The 13,023-nt window shown below is 46.5% G+C and overlaps 1 protein-coding gene across 2 annotated transcripts in view; it reads left to right on the top strand.

The window, feature by feature from the left end:
• BMERB1 (bMERB domain containing 1) overlaps positions 1–13,023 on the top strand; it is a 449,511-nt gene that overhangs the window by 88,221 nt on the left and 348,267 nt on the right. The gene's annotated exons all lie outside the window — the stretch shown is intronic.

Below are 13,023 nucleotides of genomic sequence, written 5' to 3'. Positions count from 1 at the left end.
TGGGGAGGGGACAGGTCATAGGCTGTAGAGGGAGGACAGGAGGTCAGAGGCTGCAGAGGGGGGGCAGGAGGTCAGAGGCTATGGGGAGAGGACAGATCATAGGCTGCAGAGGGGGAACAGGAGGTCAGAGGCTGTGGAGAGGGGACAGGTCATAGGCTGCAGAGGGGGGGACAGGAGGTCAGAGGCTGCAGGGGGCAGGAGGTCAGATGCTGTTGAGGGGGGAACAGGAGGTCAGAGGCTGCAGAGGGGGAACAGGAGGTCAGAGGCTGTGGGGTGGGGACAGGTCATAGGCTGCAGAGGGGGGGACAGGAGATCTGAGGCTGCAGGGGGGCAGGAGGTCAGAGGCTATGGGGAGAGGACAGGTCATAGGCTGCAGAGGGGGGGGGGGACAGGAGGTCAGAGGCTGCAGAGGGGGGGCAGGAGGTCAGAGGCTGTGGGGAGGGGACATGCCATAGGCTGCAGAGGGGGGGCAGGAGGTCAGAGGCTGTGGGGAGGGGACATGCCATAGGCTGCAGAGGGGGGGCAGGAGGTCAGAGGCTGCAGGGGGGGCAGGAGGTCAGATGCTGTGGAGGGGGAACAGGAGGTCAGAGGCTGCAGAGGGGGAACAGGAGGTCAGAGGCTGGGGGGGCAGGTCATAGGCTGCAGAGGGGGGCAGGAGGTCAGAGGCTGTGGGGAGAGAACAGGTCATAGGCTGCAGAGGGGGGACAGGAGGTCAGAGGCTGTTGAGGGGGGAACAGGAGGTCAAAGGTTGCAGAGGGGGGGCAGGAGGTCAGAGGCTTTGGTGAGGGGACAGGTCATAGGCTGCAGAGGGGGGGGACAGGAGGTCAGAGGCTGCAGGGGGGGCAGGAGGTCAGAGGCTGTGGGGAGAGAACAGGTCATAGGCTGCAGAGGGGAGGACAGGGGGTCAGAGGCTGTTGAGGGGGGAACAGGAGGTCAAAGGCTGCAGAGGGAGGGGCAGGAGGTCAGAGGCTGTGGGGAGGGGACAGGTCATAGACTACAGAGGGGGGGGACAGGAGGTCAGAGGCTGCAGGAGGTCAGATGCTGTGGAGGGGGGAACAGGAGGTCAGAGGCTGCAGAGGGGGAACAGGAGTTCAGAGGCTGTGGGGAGGGGACAGGTCATAGGCTGCAGAGGGGGGACAGGAGGTCAGAGGCTGCAGAGGGGGGGCAGGAGGTCAGAGGCTGTGGCGAGGTGACATGTCATAGGCTGCAGAGGGGGGGACAGGAGGTCAGAGGCTGCAGAGGGGGGGCAGGAGGTCAGAGGCTGCAGGGGGGCAGGAGGTCAGATGCTGTGGAGGGGGAACAGGAGGTCAGAGGCTGCAGAGGGGGAACAGAAGGTCAGAGGCTGGGGGGGGCAGGTCATAGGCTGCAGAGGGGGGGAAGGAGGTTGGAGGCTGCAGGGGGGAACAGGAGTTCAGAGGCTGTGGGGAGGGGACAGGTCATAGGCTGCAGAGGGGGGGACAGGAGGTCAGAGGCTGCAGAGGGGGGGCAGGAGGTCAGAGGCTGTGGCGAGGGGACATGTCATAGGCTGCAGAGGGGGGGACAGGAGGTCAGAGGCTGCAGGGGGGCAGGAGGTCAGATGCTGTGGAGGGGGGAACAGGAGGTCAGAGGCTGCAGAGGGGGAACAGAAGGTCAGTCAGAGGCTGGGGGGGGCAGGTCATAGGCTGCAAAGGGGGGGAAGGAGGTTGGAGGCTGCAGGGGGGGCAGGAGGTCAGATGCTGTGGAGGGGGGGACAGGTCATAGGCTGCAGAGGGGGGGGGGCAGGAGGTCAGAGGCTGCAGGGGGGCAGGAGGTCAGATGCTGTGGAGGGGGGAACAGGAGGTCAGAGGCTGCATGGGCGGTCAGGAGGTCGGAGGGGAGGAGTTTAGACGCTGTATGGGCGGTCAGGAGGTCGGAGAGGGGGGAAGGAGTTCAGACGCTGCCTGCAGCCTGCAGGGAGGGAATGTAGGAAGACTCAGAGGCACAGGCGTGTGCAAGACCTCACCTCAGTGAGCGGCGCGCATTTTAAAAATGGCGCCGCTCGGCGCCGTCGTGTCACTGCGCATGCGCCCGCATTCCCGAAACTTGCCGAGCCTGTACGAGCTTTCTCGTGCACGGCTAGCTTCGGAACGGCGCTGAGCCGCTGGCGCATGCTCAGTTGCATGTCGGTCGGCCCGGCCGCAGCCATATTTCTTTCAGGCGCCGCTGTGAGTTTAGACGCTGTATGGGCGGTCAGGAGGTCGGAGAGGGGGGAAGGAGTTCAGACGCTGCCTGCAGCCTGCAGGGAGGGAATGTAGGAAGACTCAGAGGCACAGGCGTGTGCAAGACCTCACCTCAGTGAGCGGCGCGCATTTTAAAAATGGCGCCGCTCGGCGCCGTCGTGTCACTGCGCATGCGCCCGCATTCCCGAAACTTGCCGAGCCTGTACGAGCTTTCTCGTGCACGGCTAGCTTCGGAACGGCGCTGAGCCGCTGGCGCATGCGCAGTTGCATGTCGGTCGGCCCGGCCGCAGTCATATTTCTTTCAGGCGCCGCTGCCCTCACAGCGGCCTCCAGGAACAGCCAGGCAGCCGGCCCACCGGGATTTTTCCCGGTATCCCGGTTGGCCAGTCCGGCCCTGGTTTTGAGAATGACACAAATATTAGTTTTCACAAAGTTTGCTGCTAAACTGCTTTTAGATCTTTGTTTCAGTTGTTTCTGTGATGTAGTGAAATATAATGGCACGCACTTCATACGTTTCAAAGGCTTTTATCGACAATTACATGACATTTATGCAAAGAGTCAGTATTTGCAGTGTTGGCCCTTCTTTTTCAGGACCTCTGCAATTCGATTGGGCATGCTCTCAATCAACTTCTGGGCCAATTCCTGACTGATAGCAACCCATTTTTTCATAATCACTTCTTGGAGTTGGTCAGAATTAGTGGGTTTTTGTTTGTCCACTCGCCTCTTGAGGATTGACCACAAGTTCTTAATGGGATTAAGATCTGGGGAGTTTCCAGGCCATGGACCCAAAATGTCAACGTTTTAGTCTCCGAGCCACTTAGTTATCACTTTTGCCTTATGGCACGGTGCTGGAAAATCCATTGTTCTTCACCAAACTGTTGTTGGATTGTTGGAAGAAGTTGCTGTTGGAGGGTGTTTTGGTACCATTCTTTATTCATGGCTGTGTTTTTGGGCAAAATTGTGAGTGAGCCCACTCCCTTGGATGAGAAGCAACCCCACACATGAATGGTCTCAGGATGCTTTACTGTTGGCATTACACAGGACTGATGGTAGCGCTCACCTTTTCTTCTCCGGACAAGCCTTTTTCCTGATGCCCCAAACAATCGGAAAGAGGCTTCTTCGGAGAATATGACTTTGCCCCAGTCCTCAGCAGTCCATTCACCATATTTTCTGCAGAAGATCAATCTGTCCCTGATGTTTTTTTTGGAGAGAAGTGGCTTCTTTGACACCAGGCCATCTTCCAAAAGTCTTTGTCTTACTGTGCGTGCAGATGCGCTCACACCTGCCTGCTGCCATTCCTAAGCAAGCTCTGCACTGGTGGCACTCCGATCCTGCAGCTGAATCCTCTTTAGGAGACAGTCCTGGCGCTTGCTGGACTTTCTTGGGCACCCCGAAGCCTTCTTCACAAATGCAGTGGAATTTTTTTTTTATGGGATTAAGTTAATTTTCACGGCAAAGAGGAACTTTGCAATTAATTGCAATTCGTCTGATCACTCTTCATAACATTCTCGAGTATATGCAATTTCTAAACTCAAAAAAAAAAGGCAGCAGACTTTGTGAAAATGTGTATTTGTGTCATTCTCAAAACTTTTTATACTGGCTGTATAGTGCATGGCCACCTTTATACACCTAAAATTACTAGTTGCGCTTTCAGTGCCATTAATTGTTAACAACACACCAAACACAGAAGCAAACACACATTTTGGCATGTGAGAAAACAAATGGCAAATGCTCCAAAACGCACAGTAAAAAAACATGCAACCCGCAAAACGCCAACATGTTCCATAAGCCACATATAGTACAGCCCATTAATATCAGCAAAATGCCCTATGCATGTCACAGGAAAAACAAGACACTATGTGCAATGTGAATGGGTCCTGAAAGTGAAATTGGTGCGTTAACACAAGAACAATGAGGCTCTATTCACATCTGTGTGTTTCCTTGCATTTCAGAAATGCACTGCCCCAAAAATTGTAGTAAAAAACACACCAAGCCCCTTTTAAAAAAATGTTCTGAAGCTTCTTTGGGAAGGGCAGCACATTCAGATGGATGGGCTGCCCTATGTGTGATGGGGGAAAATGCTCCAAAACAGGCTCGCTAAAAAAAAAACACAAAAAAAAATGCATGTGGGAATGCGAGTTCCCTCTTTGCAGATATGTTAATGGGGCTTGACAACTGAGTGTTTCTGTTCACTCCCTTCTATGTACTTGTATAAAGATGGCCATACACTCTTTTTGTATATTGTGTATTTAGTGAGAAGGGTAATCACTGATTGATTTAATTTCATAAAAAATATGTGCAGCTGGGAATAGGAGGGTGGATGATGCAGGGTGTATGCTAATGAGATCAGCTGGTCAACTCCTTCCTGTGTCATGACCTAAAGTCTGTATGGACGTAGGACAGAAGCAATAGATATGTTTGAATCATGGATGGAGGACAGTAAGGTACGTGTCTGTAGATTTTATGGAAAGCTTTGATTTTTTTTTGCTAAGAAAGTTAACCACTTGACAACTGGGCACTTAAACACCCTTAATAACCAGACCAATTTTCAGCTTTTGGTGCTCTCACATTTTGAATGACAATAACTCCGTCATACAACACTGTAACCAAATGAAATTTTTGTCCTTTTTTTCCCACAAATAGAGCTTTCTTTTGGTGGTATTTGATCACCTCTGCGGTTTTTATTTTTTCCGCTATAAATGAAAAAAGAAAGAAAATTTTGTAAAAAAAAATAAATTTTTCTTCATTTCTATTATAACATTTTGCAAAAAAGTATTTTTTTTTCATAAATTTGGCCTAAAATGTATACTGCTACATTTCTTTGGTAAAAAAAAAAAAAATTTGGGTTATTATTTAGTCTGGGTGAAAGTTATAGGGTCTACAAGCTATGGTACCAATTACTGAAAATTGATCAATTTGATCACATCTGATGTACTGACAGCCTCTCTCATTTCTTGAGACCCTAACAAGCCAGAAAAGTACAAATACCCCCCAAATGACCCCTTTTTGGAAAGAAGACATTCCAAGGTATTTAGAAAGAGGCATGGTGAGTTTTTAGAAGTTGTAATTTTTTCCCACAATTCTTTGCAAAATCAAGATTTTTTTTTTTTTTTTAACAAAATGTTCATATTCGCCGGTTATTTCTCACACACAGCATATGCATAACACTAATTACACCCCAAAACACATTCTGCTATTCCTCCCGAGTATGGCGATACCACATGTGTGAGACTTTTACACAGCGTGGCCACATACAGAGGCCCGACATGCAGGGAGCACCATCAGGCGTTCTGGAACACCCAGACCAATTCTGACATTCCTCTCCTACATGGAAAAATCATCATTTATTTGCTAGAAAATTACATAGAACCCCAAAACATTATATATGCTTTTTTAGCAAAAACCCTAGAGAATACAATGGCGGTCGTTGCAACTTTTTATCGCGCACGTTATTTTCGCAGCAATTGTTCGAATGTGTTTTTTTGGAAATAAAACGGTTTTGTGCTTTTAAAAAAAAAAAAACATTAAAGTTAGCCCAATGTTTTTGCATAATATGAAAGATGAAGTTACGCCGAGTCAATAGATACCCAACATGTCACCCTTCAAAATTGCACACGCTTGTGGAATGGCGGCAAACTTCGCTACTTAAAAATCCCCATAGGCGACGCTTTAAATATTTTTACTGGTTACATCTTTTTAGTTGGAGAAGAGCTCTAGGGCCAAAAGTATTGCTCTTGCTCCAACGTTCGCAGCGATACCTCACATGTGTGGTTTGAACACCGTTTTCATATGTGGGCGGGACTTGCGTGTGCGGTCGCTTCTGTATATGAGCACGCAGGAACAGGGGCGCTTTAAAAAAAAAAAAATATTTTTATTGTTCATTTCACTTTATTTATTTTAGTTTGATACGTTTTTCCCCAAAAATAAATGTTTTGATCACTTTTATTCCTATTACAAGGAATGTAAACATCCCTTGTAATAGGAATATAGCATGACAGGTCCTCTTTACAGTGAGATGTGGGGTCAATAAGACCCCACATCTCACCTCTAGGCTGGGAAGCCTGAAAAAAAATAAAAAAAAATAAAACGATCCTGGTTTCGATCGTAGCGGTGAGTCAGAAGAGGCACCGGAGGGAGAAGGGAGGGGAGACGTCCCCTTTCGCCTCCCGTAAGAACAATCAAGAGGCGGAACAGCGGCCATGATCGTTCTTATGGTGTAGGGAATCGCCGGCTGAAAAAAATGATATCTGAATGATGCCTGTAGCTGCAGGCATCATTCAGATATCCCCGCACAAAGTCAAGGACGTCATGACGGCAGGCGGGCGGGAAGTGGTTAAAACGCATTTTTTCCCCAGAGTATTTTCTGGGTACTGCAGAGTATTAGCCGGGGTATTGCAGAGTATTGGTGTTGGGGAATTGCAGAGTATTGGTGTGGGGGTATTGCAGAGTATTGTTGCGGGGGTATTGCAGAGTATTGGTGCGGGGGTATTGCAGAGTATTGTGTGGGGGGTATTGCAGAGTATTGGTGCGGGGGTATTGCAGAGTATTGGTGCGGGGGTATTGCAGAGTATTGGTGCGGGGGTATTGCAGAGTATTGGTGCGGGGGTATTGCAGAGTATTGGTGCGGGGGTATTGCAGAGTATTGGTGTGGGGGTATTGCAGAGTATTGGTGCGGGGGGTATTGCAGAGTAATTGTGCAGGGGTAATGCAGAGTATTGCCGGGGAGTAATGCAGAGTATTGCCGGGGAGTAATGCAGAGTATTGCCGGGGAGTAATGCAGAGTATTGCCGGGGAGTAATGCAGAGTATTGCGCAGGGGGGTATGCAGAGTATTGAGCAGGGGGGGTATGCAGAGTATTGCGCAGGGGGTGGTATGCAGAGTATTGCGCAGGGGGGTATGCAGAGTATTGCGCAGGGGGGTATGCAGAGTATTTCGCAGGGTGGTATGCAGAGTATTTCGCAGGGGGGTATGCAGAGTATTGCGCAGGGGGGTATGCAGAGTATTTCGCAGGGGGGGGGTATGCAGAGTATTTCGCAGGGGGGGTATGCAGAGTATTTCGCAGGGGGGGGGTATGCAGAGTATTTCGCAGGGGGGGGTATGCAGAGTAGTTCGCAGGGGGGAGTATGCAGAGTATTTCGCAGGGGGGGGGTATGCAGAGTATTTCGGAGGGGGTATGCAGAGTATTGCGCAGGGGGGTATGCAGAGTATTGCGCAGGGGGGTATGCAGAGTATTGCGCAGGGGGGTATGCAGAGTATTGCGCAGGGGGGTATGCAGAGTATTGCGCAGGGGGGTATGCAGAGTATTGCGCAGGGGGATATGCAGAGTATTGCGCAGGGGGATATGCAGAGTATTGCGCAGGGGGGTAAGCAGAGTAGGGGTATGCAGAGTATTGCAGAGTATTTTGCAGGGGGATATGCAGAGTATTGCGCAGGGGGATATGCAGAGTATTGCGCAGGGGGTATGCAGAGTATTGCCGGGGGTATGCAGAGTATTGTGCAGGGGGGGTATTGCACAGTATTGCAGGGGGTTTCAGGGATGGATGGATCTGTGACTGCAATAGTCACAGATCCATCCACAGCGCTGCTGACACCCGCGCTCCCCCCTCTCACACTGTACCGCTCGGTACAGAGAGAGGAGGGAGGAACCGGCGTCTTCAAAAGACGCCGGTTTGTTTACATGTGATCGCTCTGTCATTGGACGGAGCGATCACATGGTAAACGGCCGCTATCAGCGGCCGTTTACCGCGATTCGTGATCGGCCGGGTCCTCTGGACCCGGCGGTCACGAATGTTCCCGTGTGCGCGTCCCAGGGGACGCGCGGGAGACGGACTCTGGGAGGACGTACATTGATGCCCTCCTAGAGTTAACCACCCGCCCTGTAGACGTATATTGTCTATGGGGCGGTTACCAAGTGGTTAATGAATGCTATATTGGTACATAGGGGAGCTGTAATTTAGAGAAAACAAAGGTGAACTTGGCCTTTAAACTGTTTAAAATGTTGAACTTTATTAACCACTTACAGACCGGAAGATTTGGCTGCTTAATGACCAGGCCATTTTTTGCGATACGGCACTGCGTCACTTTAACTGTGGGGTCGTGCGACGCTGTACCCAAACAAAATTGAAGTCATTTTTTTTGTTATATTTGATAACCTCTGTGGTTTTAATTTTGTGTGCTATAAACAAAAAAGAGAGCCAATTTTGAAAATAAATAAATAATTTTTACTTTTGCTATAATAAATATCCCCAAAATATTTTTAAAAAACAAATTTCTTCCTCAGATTAGGCCAATATATATTTTCCTACATATTTTTGATAAACAAAATTGCAATAAGCGTATATTTTTGGGTTTGCGCAAAAGTTATAGCATCTACAAACCATGGGAAAGATTTATGTCATATTTATGGCATTTTTATGACTTTTTAATTTTTTTACTAGTAATGATGGTGATCTGCAATTTTTAGCGGTACTGCGACATTACAGCAGACAGATCAGACACTTTTGACACATTGTTGGAACCATTGACATTTATACAGCAATCACGATGTCTTCTTAGATGAAACGCGTGTCGGGTCGTGTCTACAGCTCCTACTGCATGGAATCTACTCATTATATACAAGCGCTTGTTTTATCCTCTCAAATGTGAGTGTAAATTTTTAAAGTTTTCAGATAAATGTTTTTCCTGTTAAACGGATTTACACTATGTGCATACATTTTCCTTATTTTTGGTGAACCTGAATATCTCTGCCACGAAACCTATTGTTAATATTGTGGTTATGCTACTTATCGCTGAGATGAAAGTGTGACTATCTTACTCTGATGTTCGCCAGTTGCAGTGCTGAGGTCTTCGTGTTTTTGGTGTAGTGTCACCATACAACCCTTTTAGACTCATTTGGCGTATGCCTTGCTGAGTCCATTCTATCCGGTAAGCCTCATTCCTATCAGTGGTGGCAGCTTTTCTTCTATCTATACATTTGTGTTAACTGAAGATCAACTTTCACCCGTTTGAATTATCATTTCACTTATGCTATTAAGCCTCGTACACACAACCGGTGTGGAAAACTGTGGGGGAAGCTTTTGGCCAGAAAAAACGGCGGTGTGTATGTTTCCTCACAGTTTTTCCGACAGGAAAACTGCTGGGAATCCCGGCGGGAAAATAGAGAACCTGCTCTCTATTTTCCTGCCGGAATTCCTTGCGGTTTTAAACCCTGCAGTTTTCCTATGGGGAAACACTGCGAGGGAGCATATGCACGGCTGGGATTCCCGGCCAAAGCTCTCCCCGCAGTCTTCCCAACGGGAAATCTCAGACACCTGCTGAGATCTCCTTTCAATTGATTATTATATGCTGTGGTTTGACCGCTCTGGGGTAAGAGTTTACACAAGAAGGGGTTCCTATCTACACAACCCCCCTCCTTTTTCTGTGAGCACACGTGTGGAGGTGTTATCTTCTGTGTACAGCAGGATTTCCTTACCTTCTGGGATTAAGCGGACTCTTTTACCTTATTTTGTATCCATATTTTTTGTACAAGTGTGATTTTACAACATAATCAGAGACAGAGTACAGTATATGTTTTTATGATATACATATGTACAAGCGCTACCTGGGTTATATTTATATCTATATTTATATTTATAATTACTTATATTTATATCTAATTTTATTTATTTATATTTACCTCTTTTTTTCAATTCATATGTATATTTACTTATAGAGCGGATATTATTACTTATTTACATAATTGTTTTATGTGTTTAAAACCTTAAACAAGTTTTATACTTTTTCCTTCATTGTCCTTGTATAGGACTTGTTCATTTTTAGCACTGCACTTTTTGTATTACTATTTTGTCTAGGCTGTTTGTCATAGGTTGTGCTAACCACTGTATAGCTGTTTCACGCTCACGGATAGCTCGGTATTCACATATTTTTTTACACTGCTATAAAAATGCACTGATTACTGTGTAAATGAAACTGGCAGGGAAGGGTTAAACACTAGGGGGGTTCAAGGGGTTAAATGTGTGTTTCCAAGGTGTGTTCTAACTGTGAGGGGATAGGACTGACTGAGGGAGGAGACATATCGTTGTTCCTACTTAGTAGGAACAACGATATGTCTCCTCTCCCCTGACAGAACAGGGATTTGTGTGTTGACACACATAAATCCCTGTTCTCGTGTAGCGATCGCGCCCCCTGGCCACACGCATCAGGTTTCCCACTGTGCAGCGGGCGCACACGCCTGCTATCGCCCTTAAAGGTACAGATCTACCCATACGGCGATTCGTGGGAAGATCCGCTTTGCCACCGTATATCAGTGTGAGTCGGTCTGCAAGTGGTTAAAATAAATATATTGCACTCACATGCATAAGGTGCTCCAGTGCACCAACAGTGAACAGCGGTATTTAAATCCACAACTCTGCGACAATAGCTCCGTGGTTTGCTAATGGGTATCTTAGTGTCTTGTTCCAACATTTGCTCCTCCTACGCATTACATCACAGTGTCACATGACTTTCTCAGGAAAACGACCTACACATAAAAGGGGAGAGGTTTTCAAGTAGTTGTAAACAGCACCCAAACAACCAACTGCTCAATTACTAGTAGTGCTGTGAAATAATGATTCATAGATCAAATAAAGTATCTATGAACACTGTAAGTGCTGTAACAAAAGAATGTCCTCAATGATGAATGAATGTGATCAGTCCAGAACTGAATGGAAAAAATATATGCGAAAAAATGTGAAAAGTCCACTGCTATGTCCTCTTCCACTAAAGCTATAACACCCTTATTAAATCCAATCATCACCATTCCTTAAGGCCCATACACACGATCCAATTTTATGGCCATAATTGTCTGATGGACGTGTTGTGTCGGATAATCCAGACGTGTATATGCTCCATCAGACAATTATTGGCTGAATTAACGACAACAAAAGTTGGCTGAGCTTTATGGATGCCCCCTTTATATATACACAGTCCAACTAGGTATATCTATTCAATCTTCGAATCCCTAATGAGGTCATTGATTTGTATTAATGATATGGTCTAGATCTACCATATTCAATAATGCGAGTTGGTCTGGCAGGCCAATTCACTGTCATGTGGGCCCCCTTATTTCTTTTTATTTTCCATTTATATATTATATTCATATGTCTATTATCGCAATGTATATATTTTTTTCCAGTTGGGGCAGCCATACCCATATGGATATGTATCCTTTGTGATTTTCAGACAATTAGACCTAAGGGGTTTTGTTGTCCTTAGTCTCTAGGGGATCAAAATCTATTCTGCCATTTAATTTGGTGTGCTTCTCCTATTAAATGATTCCTACATTTCCTTCCTACCCTGCGATTAGACTCCTCTATGAGTTTCTGCAGTGTTTGATAGAGGTGTGCGATAGGGTGCCATCTTGTGGATTTTAATTAGAAGACAGCCATTATTCATTATTTCCTACTTTGTATTTTCATTATTAGTTAATCGCTGTCATATGTATTAAAATTAATTTCCCATCCTTCTTTTAGATAGAGATCTAGTAGAAAACCTGTATAACATCAGGAAGGAAGTTATTTATGAATTAGATGGTGTTGTCAGGCAATGCTGTTTTTTTCATTGATTCTAATGCCGCATACACACCATCACTTTATGTGATGAAAAAAAACGACATTTTCTGTGAAGTAAAAAATGACGTTTTTGAAACTTCAATTTTCAAAGACGAAGTTGCCTACACACCATCGTTTTCTCACAATGTTCTAGCAAAGCAAGGTTACGTTCTCACCACTTTTTCCATTGAAGCTCACTTCACAAGTAGCTTCTGGGCATGCGCGGGTGAAAAAACGTTGTTTTAAACGACGTTTTTGCTACACACGGTCAATTTCTGTGAAGTAAAAGTTGACGTTTTGAAAAACGACACATAAAATTGAAGCATGCTTCAATTTTTTTTGGTCGTTTTTTAGAAGACATAAAACGACGTTTTCCCCCACACACGGTCAATTAAAGTGACGTTTTTAAAAACGTCATTTTTTTTCATCACATAAAGTGATGGTGTGTACGGGGCATTAGATGTAAGTGCTCAAGCCAGCACTGGGACTGCGCCGTAATTGGCCATAACTTGTGTCAATTTTTGTCCATTCCGTTTCCCAGTGTCTTGATACTGCACTGCAATTGGCTGCAGCATCTGTCCATCAGCTTCGGCCATTTCCGGGCTTCATATTAAACCGCAACCGCGCTGTAATTGGCCGGATTGTGTGTCAATCAATTTGGATCATTTCCGGTCCCTTCCAAATAAGTAAACGTGACCCCAGTAACCAGGCACGCCCCCCTGAAGACGTTTTTACGAAACGATCGTCGGCGGCGTAGCCTGGTCACGCTTTTTACTCATTTCCCATCATCCGACCCTGTGAGCTGGCGAGGCGAGAGGAGACACACGCCACACGCAGATTGAGGTTTGCCACCTCCTCTATTCAAGGCCCGCAGACCCAGTGCCGGGATGGGCACCTTTTAATGTAAGTGGCCACTTGGCCCATGATCTGTTTTATAATTTTAAAATAAAAACCGGTTGCACTATGGAGCTTTTTTCTGTTTTTTATTCCATTTATGAGATTACTGGAAGAAGATTTGCCTATGTTTAACCACTGGAGGACGCACTACATGTTTGCAGACATTAACAACTGCACAAGCGTTTTTCACTCTCTTTTTAGTTAAAGGAGTCTAATCGCTTTGGTAAGCGCATTTATTATTTGCACTTTTGGGTGTCGTTTTGCGTTATTGGTGGAAGGAATATCTGAAGCACTGCCGTCCATGAGAAGATTGCACGTTTATTTTCTGAACCATTTAGAAG

This window comes from Rana temporaria, chromosome 6 (assembly GCF_905171775.1).
Source record: "Rana temporaria chromosome 6, aRanTem1.1, whole genome shotgun sequence".
NCBI classification, from domain to species: domain Eukaryota; kingdom Metazoa; phylum Chordata; class Amphibia; order Anura; family Ranidae; genus Rana; species Rana temporaria.
Note: the sequence above shows the minus strand (reverse complement) of the source record. Positions and strands in the feature narration are given on the sequence as shown.